This window comes from Canis lupus, chromosome 4, assembly GCF_011100685.1.
Source record: "Canis lupus familiaris isolate Mischka breed German Shepherd chromosome 4, alternate assembly UU_Cfam_GSD_1.0, whole genome shotgun sequence".
Lineage (NCBI taxonomy): Eukaryota > Metazoa > Chordata > Mammalia > Carnivora > Canidae > Canis > Canis lupus.
In genome coordinates this window covers 29,576,511-29,589,298 of record NC_049225.1, presented here as the reverse complement: position 1 = coordinate 29,589,298, position 12,788 = coordinate 29,576,511, and the positions used below count along the sequence as shown (strand labels likewise).

The 12,788-nt window shown below is 59.3% G+C and overlaps 1 protein-coding gene across 5 annotated transcripts in view; it reads right to left on the bottom strand.

Moving 5' to 3' along the window:
• ZMIZ1 (zinc finger MIZ-type containing 1) overlaps positions 1-12,788 on the bottom strand; it is a 231,297-nt gene that overhangs the window by 177,575 nt on the left and 40,934 nt on the right. For all 5 annotated transcript variants that reach the window (XM_038534458.1, XM_038534464.1, XM_038534461.1 and 2 more), the window contains exon 2: positions 6,240-6,363. The gene's annotated coding sequence lies outside the window, so the exon portion shown is untranslated. The remainder of the gene's footprint in view (positions 1-6,239; positions 6,364-12,788) is intronic.

The following is a 12,788-nucleotide window of genomic DNA, read 5'->3' as shown; positions in this document are numbered from 1 at the left end:
CTAATGGTCACAGGCCTTGGCAGGAGGTGGTGATTACAGGAGGTGGAATACAAAAGAGGCTTAACAGAGCCAGGGCTGAGGGTGCCCTATGCAGTTCTCATGTCCCGGTTCTGGGCAGATCTCTGCAGACCCTCAGAACTTCCCAGGCCCCTAATCCTTGTGCCCCTGGGCCCTTGGGGGTTGGTCCTGGCCCGAGGCCAGGTCATCACCCCCCACTGCAGGTCATGGGCCTTGCCAGGGTCTGTCCCTGTCATGCTTCCCAAGAACTGAGGGTGGCAGCGGGCCCAGCTGAAAGCATGGAGCGCCACACTGGGCCACACTTCAGTTTCCCCATCTGTACCATGAGGCACGGCGCCAAACAATCTCTAAAGACTATTCCTCCCCGGGGCAGCTGGGATGCTAGGCTTCAAATAAAGATGCCACTCTTGCAGCCACACCCAGTATCTGCTCCTTCCTCACAAGGTCACTGAGGCTTGGGACCTGGGACACAGGGCATGGGCGTGGTTGTCCTCACCCCAAGTGTGTGGCTTTCAGACCCGAGGGAGACCGACTCCAGTGCTTACAGAACCAGGTGAGCAAACATCGGTGGCAGGGAGGAGCCCCCGTGGTGAGTAACACCCAGGGAATCCTTCCCGACATAATTTAGCAAATCCCAGCCTGTCCTTGGAGGATCCTGTTGGGGGTCCCGGTCAGAGGCCCCTGTGGTGCATGGAGAGCTCTGCATACCTACGGGGTGATCACATCCAATGGGCGGGGCTCACACTGGACTCTGGGAGAGCCAGAGACCTTCCTTCCCACCCTTGGGGGAAAATGCCTCCTGCCTGGCCTGATGGCCTCATGCACCTGCCACTGTGATGCTGGATGACCCTGGCTGGTCTCTGGGTTTCCCTGTCCCTACTACATCACTCAACAGGTTCGCCCATGTCCCCCTTCCAACCCCACGCCCGGGCTAAGGTCAGGTCCGCATCAGGGAGGGGTGCAGATGGGGGTAACAGAGGGTGGCCCCTGGGCTCTGCTCCAGGGCGGCTTTCCATTCCAGTATTTTGAAAGACTGGCTTTTCCTCCTGGTAAAGAGCTCCAGCCCCTGGCCCAGGAGAGGCCCCAGGGGTGCCTGGGGTGCTGCAGAGGGCCCAGAGGAGCTGGGGATCCAGCTGCTGGGGTAAACAAACCCCCAGCCCTGCTCCTCCCTGCTGTCACTATCTCTGGGTGGATCGGGAGCCCCAGGGAGTGGGCCAAAGCCCAGCCTCCCTTTCTGGCCTTCCCAGAGCTGCTACTGCTGCTTGACAGCCCTTCTGGCTCCCTACTCTCTACGGGGTCAAGGTCAAACTCTGGCCCCGGCCTTTGATGCCCTTGGGGGCTGCCTCAGCATCTACTTCCAGTTGTGGCTGAATGCATCTTCCTCTCCAACTGGACGTTCCACTGGGTAAGTCTGCCCAACTGTGCAGAGACCCCAGGAAGACCCCATTCTTATGCTCCGAGTGGGGACCCAGCCTCCTCCTGGAGCCAGTGCTCCCTGCCTGCCTCCTCTAGTGCCAGGGAAGAGCTGCTCCCCCCAGATCCTGCTGCCTTCACACGCCGAGGACGCCCTGCTAGCGTGCTCTGCACTGGAGACTCGGACTTCCAGGCCCAGGGCTGTGCTCACTCACGTCTCCAATGCAGCTTCAGCTTTGGAAGCCAGTGCCTAGCAGCGTACCGGAGCCTGGTAAATGTTCAACACGCTCCGTGAATGGATCACCAGGAAAGACGCAAGTACCTGTAGCAGACGGTACCACCTGTTATGGTGTCAGATAGAACTGGCCCGAATCCCAGCTCTACCAACAGCTCTGTGACCCGGGGTATGCTTCTTACCCTCTCTGTGCTTTGAGTTTCCTTATCCGTATAATAGGATAATCTCAGTTTCGCTGGGCTGTCACAGCTCTGGAGACCACTGCAGTCTGTGAACCCCGACCTGTCCCAGCCTTCTGGTTCCACGTACCAATATATAAGTGCTCAGAGAAGGGCAGCAACTTGTTCAAGATCACACAGCAGGTGGGTGGCGGGGCCCAGGCTTGAGCCAAGTCCTGCTCAGACCGCCTGCCAGTGCTGCCCCGCCGACTCGGAGAGTGGCCTGCCTCGGGGAAGGAATGATCTTCGGGCTGTAGACCATCTCCAGCTCCAGCCGGGGTCAGGGCTGTGAACTCAGGGCAGGCTCCTGAGGCTGGTGGTGGAGAGGCCTGGGCCGCAGGCAACAGATTCCAGGCAAGGAGAACGGGGTGTGCATTCTCAGCTGGCGCTGAAGACGGACAGGCATGCCACATGGGGACCCGGGAATGCCGGCCCTGCGTGGCCACGGCCAGGCCCGCTGTCAAGGTCTTTGCAGCCAGCCCCAAACCTGCCTCCCACCACGTAACCCTGGAAGTCTGCTGACTGACAGCTGATGGTGTGCATGCTGGCAGCACGAAGTCACAAACCAAGGGCTGGAGGCGCTGGCCGGGGAGTGTGGCTGTCACCCACGGCCCTGCCCACAGAGCCGGAATCAGCAACTGTTTGTGATTACCTCATGAAACTCGAATCCAGCCCAACCCCAATCCTGCTGTCTCCCTACGTCCTTTCTTAAATGACACCAACCGTGTCACACACACACACACACACACACACACACACACACACCCGCCACCGCCATGTGCCCATAGCACTCGGGTCAGCTCCAATCACCATCCTCCAGCGGCTCACCCACCATCGAGCCTTACGCGGTGGAGGGCTCACGACGTTCTAGGCGCCGCGGCAAAGGTTCACATGGCTTAGCTCCCCGAGTTCCTCACACCCCAGTGAGGCTTGTCTTATCATTACCCCGATTCTAACCATAAGGAAATAAGGCACAGAGAGGGCAAGCCACTAATCTGGCTGTGCCCAGCCTCTGTTGGCTGGTACGGCCCAGACCAGCTCGGGGCCTTCTCACCTCTCTGGCTGATGTGGGACTTGCCCGAGCTTCGGAACCACATGCATCTGGCTCCAGGCCGTCTGGCTGCGGGAGCTGGGCCAGGTCACCCGCCGGGAGGAGCAGGGCTGGGGCTTGGCCTGTTCCAGCTGGCCAGACCTCCAGCTCCACCAGGCCCTCGTCGGCACCCCAGGGCACCTCTGGGGTCTCTACTGGGCTGGAGGCCGGAGCTCTTTCCCAGGAGGGAAAAGCCAGTCTTCCAGAATGCTGAAATGAGAAGCCATGCCAGAGCAGAGGCCAGGGCCCTGCTTCTGTCGCCCCAGTCTGCTGTCGGGCCTGCCCGCAGTCTAGGTGCTCAGGCGGGGGCTGCACCTCTGAGCCTCAGTTTTCCATCTGGCAAGCAGCACAGGGCCGCGCAAGGGCTTGTCCAGTGGTCTGATGGAGTGTGAAAGAGCTCTGCACACCGTAGATAAGTCTACAGCACAAGAGGTCACGGCAGCTCCCGGAAGGGTCCCCCGGCAAAGGTCGGGAGGGAGGGGCGGGGGTCACAGAAGGCACCACAGCAGCTTCCCTACAGGAGTGGGTTTGCCAAGCAGAGACGGGCAGGCAAAGGTCAATCGAGCAAAGACTCTGCCAACAAAACACAGAGCAGACCCTCCCAACCACCTCTGCCCTTGGTGGATTTGGCAAAGCGCAGAGAAACCAGGACCCAGCAGTCAGGGAATCCCTGGACATCACTGCCTTACGGGAGGGCTATAATTCCACTCGCATGGAAGCCAGCGTCCCAGGCTGCTGGCAGGAGGGCCACACCTCTCCCCTTGGCAGACAGCACTCCTGGAGGTGACGGGGACTCGACCGAGGCCTCTGGGCTGGTACGCTGCTGGTGGACACTGCGCACAAACTCAGTTGGCACTTGATCCCGCAATCCAGACGTTTAATACGGCTGGGGCGGGCTGCTGGCTCCGTGGGCAGCACCCTGGAGCCCCAAGCTGAGCAGGACCCAGTCCCAGTTTGACGCTCTGCGCCACCACCGCTCTGCGCCACCACCGTCCTGAAATCCATAATCATTTATGAATGAGCCTCTCGTTTTTTGTCTTGCAAATTACGCAGGGTCAAGATCCTAGTAGATTCTTATGGATGCGGGGGGGGGGGGGGGGGGGGGGGGCAGGGCTAGTGAACAAAACTTCCACCTCTCTAGGACTTTCCAAGAGCTGGGCTCTCTGCTCGGTCGGCTCGGTCCCTACAAAGCAACCCAGCAAGTTTCTCCTCACCTCCCACCCGTCTGCTGGATGCCCCTCCCAGATTCTTCCCACACGTGAACTAACCCCCCACACCAGGCAGACCGATGCCTCCCTGTGCCACAGGAAGCTTTGACCGCTGAGAAGCTACCGGGCCCCAAACGTTCCTTCTCTTCGGGGCACACCCCTCCTTGTGCGCGCTCGGGAGAGCATCCTGTGCGTGTGCGTGGGAACACGTGCGCCATGAAAGCCTGGGCCCGTCTATCTGTCGTAAGAGCGTCAACAGTCTTTTGTGAATGCGTGTCCAGGAGTGTGCACGTGTATGCACGTCTACCCGTGTGCACATGTGCATATCTGTCGCATGCATGAGTCATGTCTGCACATGTGTGCTCCGCTGTGTATCACTGCATGCACCTGTGCACGCACAACCGCTCCTGCGTGGGTGTGCACGCACATCTGCATTCCCTGGGCCTGCATGGACAGGCTTATAAGCACACGTGAGTCTGTGAGTGTGGGAGTCACACCTGTATCCCTGGACTGTAGGTTTGGAGAATCCCCTGGAACTTCTATCAATACCTGTAGATGAGACATCGGGCCCACGTGTGACGATACCACCACCCAAATCATCTTCCTCCTCACGAAAATCTCGGGCCCTCTCAGACACCCACTGGGCCACAGCCGGGTCCACCACCTCCCAGAAGCCCTCCTGAACCCCAGCCTCCCCACACTCCCTCAGAGCTCTCTCATTAACCCCCACCCCGCACCAGGGCAGCTTTCTTGCCCTCCTGCCCCACCGCCGTCCTTCAACCTCCCTGCCTCAGTGTCTTCTGTTCTCACTCCCGCTCTCTGCCCATTGTTCCGGCCCTACCTGAGACATCCGACCTCTTGCTGCACTCTTGGACAGTCCTCCGAGTCTCCCTGCTCTCAGCAGGGCCTTTCCAGTAGCCTCTCCGACGCAGGCCTCTCTCACTCAGAACACTCCATGCACCCGTACCCCACCCCACCTGCCCTTGGGCTCCAGTTCTCCATCCTGGCATCTGTGGCCTTTAACAGCCTTCCCATCCCCTTGCCAACCTCATCCCCCATCCTGCCAGGCTCTGCTACCCATGCCCTGCTCCTGTCTCCTTACTTTTGGGTTACCTCCCCCAGAACACCCCCGTCTAACCTCTCAATATTGTCCACTCCACTGGTACGGGGCTTGCACAACATGTGTTGTGATTTCCCGGCTTCCCGACCAGGGCACAGAATGAGATCAGCCCTTGCCCCCTGTAGCCAAGGGCCTGACATCGGGCCTGGCATACAGTAAGGGCTGGATAAAAGCTAGGGAAGCAAACGAGGGAGGCAGAAGGGAGAGAGAACCTTACCCAGCCAGCATGCTCCCCTCTAGAAGGGGCCCTAGGTACCACCTCGGGGACCCCAGAGGCCAGGCCTGATTCATGTCACGTCGCATCCACAAACCATGACCCCAGGAAACTGCAGCCACTGTTACCTTGTAAAAGTCCCCTCCCTTTGCATTGAGTTGAGGACGTGGCACTTCTGAAGACCCCATCATGGCCTCAGTTCTTGCCCCCACAAGGAGGCTAGCAGAGGTGGGCAAGGCCAGGGACGGAGCCGTCCAGGGATGAGGGACTGGGGCACTGGAGCCACACAGACCCATAGGTGAACCCCACGGGGGCTCAGCCAGGTACATGGCCTCGGGCAACTTGCTTCCGGACCACAAGCTTATACGATGGACAGGATATGAGCACCTGCCTCTCAGGCTGGTGTGTGGGTGGAAAAGAGCTGACAACCACATGGAGCTCCGCGCGGTGCCTGGCACACAGTGAGGTGCCCGGCACGTCAGCACACCCACCACTATTGCTCTCCAGTACAGATGGGAGGGCCGGGGCCCCGGCCGTGCAGGGACGAGGCCCGCCTAAGGCTGCATGGCGCCTAACATCAAAGTCCCAGGCCAGGCAGCCGCCGCCGCCACTGCCTAGCTGCCTCTGAGAGGAGGACACCAAGGAAGAAGTGAAAACTGAGAAATAAGCTCCCGCCCAGCTACCAGCTCCCCGGGCCCCACGGCGCCAGCCCGTCCTGCTCACCTGCTGGGGCCTCTGCGGACAACCAGGACTCGAGGATGCCAAGGGCGTCAGGAAGAGGAGGCCGAGGTGGGAAGAGGGCGGTGGCCTCCGCGGTCCGACGAGGCCGAGCACAGCACTGCGAGTCCTGTGGGACAGACCAGAGGGCACGGTGAGCTCCGAGCCAACGCAGTGGGCGGCCCTCGCCGGCTTCACTGACCTCCAGAGCCTGCCTGCCTGGCTCCTCTGGCATCTGTGAAGGCTGGGCGGGCCCATCCAAGTGGGGCCATCCCAGGAACTGGACGCTGCTCCCCACCTCCCCAGCCAGGGCCTAACTCCTGAGCTTCAAGTTAGAGGCCTGGCCCCGGCCCTGGCCCCAGCACCGAGGGCCGCCCCTACAAAGCCTGGCACTACAGCAGCTGCAGTGCACCTGTACGCACACGCACACGCACACGCACACCTCTGTGCTGCAGCTGGCCCAGGATCCCAGGTCCTGGCCTTGGGACGGGTCCGGTGCTCTGCTCGGAGCCCCATCCCTGACTTCCCAGTCTTTCAAAGCCTGGCTGGCTTCGAGACTCTGCTCAAGGGCCTCCGCGGGTCCTTCCCAGGCCTGCCCCTCCTTTCTTCGTTCACCTCCCAGGGGCTTGGGGTCCGGCTGACCGTGTCCTCTCCAGCTTTCTGGAGGCCAGTCTCCTCCCTGGGCAAAGCTCTGGGACAACAGGAATGAGGTCTACCTCATTCCTCTCCTCAGAGGCCAGTAAGGTCAGTGACGGCCGGAGGGATGGATGGACAAACAAATGAGTGACCAACGGATGGTACAGTGAAGGCATTCCGTGAACAAGATGAAGAAAACTGGCCAGCTGACGTGTGTCCTGAAATCAGGAAGCCCACTGAGCTCTCCAAGGGCCTCCTGATGTTACCCCCACCCCCCACCCCAGTAGAGTCTACAATACAGCCTTCAGGCTGTGGAGAGGCAAGGACTTGGTGAGGTTGACACTGTTGATTCACAAGGGTGGAAACCAAGGCCCGGATGGGAAAGGGTTTCCTCCCAGGGTCCTACAACAAGAGACAGGCAAGGCCAGAGGTAGGACCCCAGTCTCCTTGGGGACTGCTTTACCCACTGCCCGGAGCTGTCACAGATGGAGGCCACCATGGCGGCCCCTCTGGCTCCTGTGTCCTCGTGTGTCAGCTTCTGACACGGGCGACCAGCTTCCCTGGGTGTTGGGGGTCAAGGAGGCCATCTCACGGGACGGCCCTATATCCTCGGGATAGAGGCCTGTGGCTTGAGGTGGGTCCACTGGGGACATCAGAGGGAGCCTCGGGGTCAGAGATCTTCAGCCAGGGGGACTTTCTAAAAGCCCCACTGACACCTTGCTCCCCTCCACCAAGCCTTGGTGGGCTTCCCAAACACTGCTGGAGGGGCGTATGCGCTGGTCACCACCTTAGAAACTAGTTTGGAAGTATCTCCCACCTTGTGGCTTGTCAGCAACCCAGCAACTCCACTTGCAGAGATACGTGTGGGCACCTGAAGATGCGCACTAGAATGTTCAGAGCAGTGCTATTCCTAATAGCCAAAATAACCCCAAAAGCCTCTCGAATGGCCACCGAGCATAGAAGGGACAGCTGGTGTATCCACACAATGGAATAAACACCACACAGCAATGAGGACAAAGGATCTGCAACTAGATCCAACGACAGAGAGAAATCTTACAGACGTAACAACCAAAAGAAGCCAGACTACAATAGAGAACATACTTAAGGGGCCCCATTGGCAGGAAGGTCAAGAACAGACAAACTAGTCCGTGCTTGTGGTTGACTTAATATGGCGACAGACTGTTTGCAGCAGTAACTCCTACCAAGTTGCAGGGAGTCTACTCTCCACCCCCTGGATCTAGGCTGGACTTGAGACTTGTTTCGACCAGTAGGGTTTTAGTGAAAGGAACATTTTTCTGACTCACAGAGACTAGGCCTTAAGGGGTACGCTGTTTATGGCCTTGATCCCTGTTGGAGGCCAGACTCTCCTCCTGGAGGATGGGGGACGACTGAGGCAGCTCAGCCCACAGCCAGCACCGACTGCCAGATGTGACTGAATCCATCGCCAACCTTTTGGTCGGGTGACTGAAGTCGCATGAGCCCAGGGGAGACCAGCAGACGGCCTGCCCAGGCAAACCCCAGAGCAGGGAAATATAATAAATGATGGTCGTTTGCTTGAAGCCACTAAGTTTTGGTGGTGGTGGTGGGGGGGGGTTGTTGGGCAGCCACAGGTGGTGGAGAGCACGCTGCTGGAAATCAAGAGTCAGTGGCCTGGAGGGGAAGCGGTGACTGGGAGGAGGCACACAGGGGCCCCCAGGGGGTCCGGAATGTTCTTGATCTGTGTGGGGGTTACACGACTGTGTTCGCTTCGCGACAATTTGTCAAGCTGCGCTTCGGATACGCACACTTTTCTGCATGGATGTAATACTTCAATAGAAGCTGAAAACCAACCAACCTTCTGTGTGTGTGTCTCTCTCTCTTTTTAAATGAATTTTATTTTATTTTATTTTTTAAGATTTTATTTGTTCATGAGAGACACACAGAGAGAGAGGCAGAGACACAGCAGAGGGAGAAGCAGGCTCCATGCGGGGACTCGATCCCACTCCGACGTGGGACTTGATCCCAGGACCCCGGGATCACGCCCTGAGCCGAAGGCAAACGCTCAACTGCTGAGCCACCCAGGCGTCCTCCTTCTGTGGCCCCGCCCTGGTCTGTCCACCTCCCTAGCCCAGCCCTTGCCTGCTGGCCTCATCTCACTTTCCCCTGCACACTCACAGGACTACCTCACGCCTCTGCACCTGGGATGCCTTTCCTTTTCCCTCCACGATTCAAGCCCGAGGGCAGGTGGCACCTCCTCCTGGAAGCCTTTCCTGACTGCTCCCAGGCTTTGCCCAGGTGTCGGGATTTACACAGCTCTCTCTCACTCTCTCTCTGGGCTGGGCCTTCCTGAGTACAGATTAGTCTTCTGCTCTGCAAGAAAGAGGGTTGGGCAGCACCTTTCCTCCTCTTCCACCAGGGTCGAGACCTACACCCCTCCCCTCCTCAGAGGGATGCTGTGATGGCCAGAGCAGGTGTCGGTGGGGGGACGGCGGCCTGGTGACCACAAGCTGGGTTGTATGCCAGCACCTCCCAGGACCTAGGCTTCTCCCACATACATGGAGGGTGGGCCGAACGTGAGGGACAAGGAAGGTCTCCAGGACGGAGGAGGGCTTGAGGGCAATGACACCTGTGAAATGCATACCACTCCCCCACTCTTAACGATCTATTGAAGTAAAAGAGCGGCCTGCATGCCATCCCTGCTGCATCTCTGCTGAAACAATGCAAAAGACCAGGCAACAAACGAAGAGCTGTAATGCCAGACAGATGGGGCCTCAGCTCTGCTACAAATCCTCGGATGTACTCACTTGTCTCTATCAGCGCCTAGTGAGAAGGAGAAGCCCTCCCCTGTCCTGGCTCCCAGCCTGGGAGGTGATTGGGGTCTCAGTGGACCCCCAGCGCCAGGGCCTCAATCCCCTGATGTCCCTCTCTGGGCCCCATGCCCCATCTTTGCAATTCCAGCTCTATTCTTAATGGATGTGTGACCTTGGGGGGGAGTTTCTTCTGGTCTCAGATCCCTCACTGTCATCCCAGAGAGATCTGGCTTAGTCAACAATCTCTGATGAGTCACATTTTTCTCTCCCGCAGGAGGACTGGCCCCTGACAGGCTGAGGCGGTTCTGAGGCCCAGGTCTCTTTCTGCCTCCCTCCGGGTCCCCGCTGTGCTGGTGATGGTGTCTACCCACCCCCTCCTGACCTCCCCATGCCTGGGTGATCCCCGGGATATTTTTCTCTGGTCCCCAGAGTGCTTTTCAAGGAGAGGAAACTCCTTGTCCAGCAGAGAGGCATGGAGAAGCCAGGGGAGGGCCAGCACGGGAGAGGGTAGGACACCAGGTCCCAGGGGGGGTGGCCTGTCCTGTGGCAGAGGTAACGCCACACCCACGAGCCTAACATCAGAAGAAACCCTAGACCGGAGCACACTTCTCACAGGTGGGTGTGCTGTATCCCAAGCCTGGACCCGGGAGGTGTGCAAGCAGAGGGAGCGGCCATGGATGGGGTGCTTGGGTGCCGTGAGCATGGGCACTAGGGCTGGACTTCCAAACTCCTCTGCTCATAAGCATCACCTGGCCTGCCTGGTAAACCCACAACTTCCTGGCGCCTCTCCCTGGAGAATGGAAGAAGGCAGTGGGTCTGGAATGCAGCCCAGAAATTTAAATTTTTAACAAGTCCTCCCAGGTGATCCTTTGCATCTGGAAAGTTTGGGGGAGCACCAGCAGATGACCTTCCTGGTCCCCTTGGGCCTGGAGATTAGTGATTCTGAGTTCCCCACTCCAACACCACCCCTACCCCATCTGGAAGACGAGGCTGGCAGCAGCCTCACTGCATCCTTAAAATAAAAATGATTTAAAAGCTTTAGAAGGGGGCAAGGATGTCAGGGGGAGGGGGGCTCTCAGCCTACAGTAGTACTGGCTGAAGCTCCTTCCTAGCCCCCCGGGGCCTCCCAGAGTCATCCAGAAAAGCTCAGCATTGGGGTGGGGGGGCGGCGAGCTGACAGCTGTTCAGCTGCTGCTCAGTGAGACCCGGAAAAGCAATTATCTTGCTCTTAGCAGAGAGGCGCTGGCTTTTACCCGCCCCCTCCCTCCCCCTCCCTCCCCCCTTCTCTCTCTCTCTCTCTCTCTCTCTCTCTCACACACACACACACACACACACACACACACGCACACACAAGTAGGCCACAGGCCGCTGGCTGGCTCTGAACCGGCCTCCCCCACCCCCAGCCTCCAGATCCCTCTGACTTGCTCAACCTCCATCCTCAGAGCCCGTTTCCAACACTTAAATCATTTAGCCCGCTAAACCGGAGACGGCAAAATGGGTGCTATTTCTTAAAAACATACAGAGAGCGTATTAAATTATTGATAGCCATTAAACAGGGGGAAAAAATTAAACAGCTCTCAGCTCTTATCAATCATTCATGCAGTTTCCACTGGGGTGTTTTCTGGAGAGTGATCACACGGCCAACCCAGGGAGCCGGCTCCTGCCAGCAAGGAAGGCACTGGGGTGCGAGGAGGCGGGCGGGGTCCCTGGCCTCCACCCCCAGCAACTCCTGGGGCCCAGGATGTTGGGTGGGGTGGGGAGGGAGGGAGGGGGCTGGCCAGGGAGGTCAGCCTCTGCACTGGACAACTCCCCCCTCCCCTCTCCACCCCCATCATTAACAAAGGGACCCTCCAACGCTGCCCTTAGGAGCCCCTTCATCAGATCCAGCAGATCTGATGGCTTTCACTGAGCACCTACTATGTGTCAGGCACGCAAGGGGCACAGATAAGCTGGAAGCACCCAGGTCACTGTGGGAGCCCTCTGCAGGGAATGGCGACCGTGCGACATTGCGACGACGGGGCCCCTGATGGAGATCCAGAGGGTGACTCGGACATAAAGGGGGCAGCGTCGGCTGCAGGAAAAGACTTCACCAGAGAAATAATTCTTCTTGATTAAACTCCCGCCCAGAGGGCAGCCCTCGGAGGGGTCCAGGGCAGTGTCCAGCGTGGGCAAGGGCACCGCGGCCTGTGTCTGAGCGCCCTGTCCACCCACAGCCCTGTGCATCTTCTGGGGCAGTAACTGACTGCCCTGACCATGTGGGGTCAGGGGCTTGGATGTCCCCTCAAGCCTCTCCTCCAGGCACCGTTCGAATCGAGGCCAGGCCCCCGCAGCGTGGACAGGCAGGAGGTTGGGGTTCACCCCCAATGGCCTGGGCAACGGCACCTCCTCCCCCGTACGCAGATCCATTTCCTGGCCCTGATCCAGGACACCTAAGCCAGCGTGATGCGGGCCACAGAGGCCACAGGGCCGGGACGCTGCCGGTCTCCCGGCCACAGATAGGCCTGGCAGCGGCAGCCTCTGGAGATGAGCTCCCCGCGGCCGCTGAGCTGTGCCAAGGACCCGGGCACCAGGGCTCCGGGAGCCAGCAGACACTCGACACCGCCCCGCCTCTCCGCGTGGGGACCATCCACAGCCAGGGGCCATCTGAGGCTCAGGGGCCAGGCTGGGCTCCTGGCGGCCACCACAGGGAACAAAGAGGCAAGGCCCGTGCCCGCCCCAGCCCCTGTGCCCGGCGCACTGGGAGAGCCACATTCTTGAACGCTTTTCAGAAGCTCTCACTTCTCAGGAGCCGGGAGCCGGGAGGAGGCCCTGCCAAGTGTTGATAGCACCCCCGCCAGAGAAAGCTGCTGTCACGGGGAAACATTCTGGGGAGAGCGGTTGTTTACCACCAACGCCTGGGACTGTCAAGAAATAATCAGAAGAAATTAAATTTGCAGAGTTGAAGATCTAAAGGGAAGCCTCCTCCCCGAGCCCCTGGACATTTCAACCTGGGAGGATTAGGCTCTTTCGTCTGATTGGGAGAAATATCCTACGATCTGCAGGACGTGGGGGGATGGAGGGGGAAATGTGTGCAACCAGCCAGGACGGGGCCAGGGGGACCCCGAGCCGTGTCTGGGCCCCGGCACTCAGC